Below are 4193 nucleotides of genomic sequence, written 5' to 3' on the forward strand. Positions count from 1 at the left end.
TCAAATCATCAAACTGTAGTAACAAAGGTATTATTAATAAGATCAGCAAGTGTGAAAAACATCAAGTAGCCATCTAAGAATGATCAGATCTTCACATGACAAATAATGCTAGGGTTTGTTTTTTTTACTTATCAGAACTCACAAACATTCATTTAGAAACAGCAAGGGGGGGCAGGGAGGGACAGCCCTCTAGCGCTTGGCTAGTTACCAGTTTGAGTGTACACTTGTCAACTTTATTTAAATAGTGAGACTGTAAATTGATTTTTAAAAAAAGAAGCAGCCATCTAAATGAGGCAAAAGTCCAGATGGAAGAAGCATACCAGCCTGTGTGAGACAAGGATTGCACATAATAAAATCCAAATCTCAAGGAGGGAATGGTATCAGATTTTGAATTGTGAACATCCAGTTTGTAGAAAATTATAGATGCCAGTAGAAGCCCAAACTCCATTTGCAGGGTCTCCATATGGATTAAGCCTCAATTCCCTCCGACCATAGTTGATGGATAGGAACAGCCTTGCTATCAGACAGAGAGCGTTATAAAGTGGATTATGGCAGATGTAGTTAAATTAAAATGTAATACCTTATCATTTGATCTCCCTTTTTAATCATCTAAAAGTTGTTTCAGTTGTTAACATTTTTTGCTTTCTTTTCAATCGAAGTTTTTCTATGTTTCAAACAAAATAAATAAATAAATAGTGAGACTGTGCACCTGCACGCTTGATTGCCTCCATGTTTATTACATTTCTGCATGCAGTCAGTCACAGTGTGGAGTCCTGTGAGGGGGCATTCAGCTCTGCAGAGCAGTGAGTACTTTTTCTTGGTGGGGAGGGGTTGTAAATGGGCAGAGGGTGTTGTTCATAGAGGAATTGGTAAAATCAACAGACTCCAGGAAAATGCACCAATTGCATCGATCTCGATTCACAGCCATCCGGTGTGTGCCAGAGGAGAACTGTATACCACAAGGTTCTCAGTGGCTGATTTTGCTGAAGCACATTGCCAGCCCTTTCTTCCGAGGCATTCTGGGCGTTCTTATACCTCCAACCCAGGGACTCCCTGAAAAATGCCCAGGCACACAAGTTTGGGCTGTTTCAGGTGGTGTCCGCTCTGGAAAACCCAGGCTAACTCTGCGTAGTTGTTATGATTTTGACTCTCATGGCGACCCTCTAGGACAGAGTAGAACTGCCCCTGCGGCTTTCGGGGCTGTACAATTTATATAGTAGGACAGTTGGGAGGATGGCGCAGGACCAGGCAGTGTTTTGTTCTGTTGTGCATTTGGGTTGATCTGGGTCAGAACTGACAACATCAACAACTCTTTACCGGAGCAGAGGACCAGGTCTGTCCTCCCAGGGAGCCGTCGTCGGTGGGTTCAAACTGCCCACTTCTCTGTTAGTAACCCAACATGCACCTGTTGGGCCCACGGGGCTCCTCAGCTTTCCTTTAGAAGTTTACAATTTAATTAGGTCCGATGCTGCAGCTACTCCGGCTCAGTTTTACCATGTCCTCTTCCTTACACGAGGCAAGCCGACCCACTGCCATCGAGCCCATTGTGACTTAGCCTGTGGTCGTTACATAATGTCAAGTCAGCTTGATAAATAGGTCTAGGGGTGGAGTCTAGCCTGCCAATCAGGTCACAGCCTGATGATGTCTCCTGGTGGGCGTGACCTTCTCATGAGGATTCTGGGAGCTTCCTCTGATTCTCTCTCTGCTGCTTCACCTTCCTGTTGACAAGCCATGTGGAGCCATGCGGAGACCTGACTGAGCCATATAGTGGCGGCCCACACCAGCACTGAGATGCTTCCACCACCATTGGATCCATAATACTTTTCACCCACGGGCCTGCAATCTTCCTGCATTCTGCATCATTGCATGTGCTGTGTGAGTCTGAAGAGGAATTTATGGACTAGTATTGGACATATGGGCTAATATTGGATTTATGGACTTGATCTGGAATGTTTTCTCAATATACAATTGCTCTTTCCTATAAAGCTCTTCCTTATACATATATGAGTGTCCCTGGATTTTTATCTCTAGTCAACCCAGCTTAACACAAAGCCTCTGTGCCAGCTTTCTGAAATCATACATCTTTTCAAGAGCAGGTGGCCCCCTCTTTCTCTCGTGGAGCTGCTGATGGGTGTGAAAGGCTGACTTAGAGGTTGTCATCCAACACCTGGCAAGCTGTGCCACCAGGACCCCTCAGAGGGGCAGAAGTGTCTGATGTGCTATGGAATGAGCCCTCTCTTCTCATGCCAGCTGCTGAGTGCCCCCCACAACCACATGCATAAGCCGCTAACCCCAGCATCTCCTCTTTTCTGGCTGCTCTCCTTCTATCCTTGACTCAACCTAAATTCTTAGTGCTGAAACCAGTGGGCATCTGTTTGAGGAGATGGTGAGCAAGTGGACACCCTTTTCTTGTTGCTAGACTTGTCTGAAAAGGCTCATCTATTCATTCAGTCATTCATGCTAACAAATGCTTAATGATTGGGCAGTGTGTGCCAGGCACCAAGTCAAAAGAACAAACTCACTGCCCAGCAGGCCAATTCTGTCTCATAGAGACTATAGGACAGGGTAGACATGCCTCATGGATTTCTAAGACAGCAATTCTTTACTAGAGTAGAAAGCCTCTTCTTTATTCCACAGAGTGGTTGGGGGTTTCAAACTGCTGATCTTTTGGTTAGCAGCCCAACACATAACCACTATGCCACTAGGGCACCTGTGCTAAACTAAGGCAGAGAGTATGAAGGTTACAGAGGAAGAGGTTCAAATCTAGTGTGGGTTATTAAGCAGGAATTGCCTTATGGAGGGGCAGGTACTTTGTAAGTAAGAGGAAGTGGATGCCTGGGGGTTACGGAGAAGGGTCACTTTAAGGCAGGGGGTGTGGGGACCATTTCAGACTGAGTGCAGTACAAGCAGAGTTGGAGCGAGAGCGAACTCCCTGACATTGACTACGTCAGTTTAGAGTGGCTGAAACTGGGGTGAAGGTAGAGTAAGTGGAGAACATCTGTATGTTTCTGATCTTTTACCTGGAATTGGGATATCTCCCTGGACAGTTGGACTCCAAATATGACCATCATATTTAATTACCGTAAGGGTTAAATAGGAGCCATGGTGGCATAGTGTTTATGCATTGAGCTTCAAATGGCTAGATTGGCAGTTTAAGACCACCAGTTGCTTCTAGGGAGAAAGGCAGGGCTTTTCTCTATGTAACCCGTAAAGAATTACAATCTCAGAAACGCACAGCAGCAGTTCCACCCTGTCACTGTGAGTCGGAATCAATTCAACGGCAGTGAGTTTGGGGTTTTTTGGGTAATTGTTATGACTTTAGAGGGTTTAGATGGGAACCTTACAAACACACAAGATATTGTTGATTATGGGGAAAGGTGGCCTGGCTTTAATGTAGGTAGCACAGAAGCAGGCCCTTGACAAGATGAGTTGACACAGTGCCTACCACAATGGGCTTAAGCAGAGGAACAACTTTAAGGATGGTATAGAACTGGGCAGTGTTTCAATCTTTGGCACATAGGACTGCTGAGTTGTAACTGACTTCACACACAGTATCCAACAACACGCGTTGCAAGCAGTTTGCATGCAATTAGCTGCTAATCTAAAGCTTGGTGGCTTGGCCCCACCATCGGCCGAAGAAAGGCCCAGGGAAGAAAGATGACAGTCAAGAAGATCCCACATGGGATTTCCCCAGGATAAAGCTTGGAAGACAAGAAGGATCAGGCAACCAAGAAGGGCAAATAGGAACAGTAAACACAGGGAGGGAGTGGGAAGAGGGCTATTACATTGCAATAGACGACAAGACAAAATGTGTGTGGATTGCTGAATGGAAACTCTACTTACGGTGTGCACAGTCACTCAAATCACAATATTTTCCCCCCTCAAAGTTTAAAAAGGAAAATGAGAAAGAAACTGGCTCATTATCAGTCATGGATTTTTGCATATGGATTTCATCAGTGGTTGGCACAGATTCTACTCAAGCATTTCTTAGTTAGGAGGGTTTATTCCATCTGCAGATTCATTGCCAAATTACCTTTCAAAGGAAGGAAAGGAAGAATGGAGGGAGGGAGGATCCTATGGACCTGGTCTATTCTGGGGCACAGAGGGTCACCATAAGTTAGAATCAATTCCACAGCCTTGGGTTAGGTTTGGTGTATTGGGAAATGATCACAGCTGTGAATAAACTGGAGCTT

General features: G+C 45.2%; 1 protein-coding gene across 2 annotated transcripts in view; it reads right to left on the bottom strand.

Annotated features, from left to right (window-relative positions):
* Positions 1-4193, bottom strand: part of TRIM2 (tripartite motif containing 2) — a 158014-nt gene that overhangs the window by 78991 nt on the left and 74830 nt on the right. The gene's annotated exons all lie outside the window — the stretch shown is intronic.

The sequence above is a fragment of the Echinops telfairi genome, unplaced genomic scaffold (assembly GCF_000313985.2).
Source record: "Echinops telfairi isolate 266 unplaced genomic scaffold, ASM31398v2 ScPeMD7_5868;HRSCAF=6743_1, whole genome shotgun sequence".
NCBI lineage: Eukaryota > Metazoa > Chordata > Mammalia > Afrosoricida > Tenrecidae > Echinops > Echinops telfairi.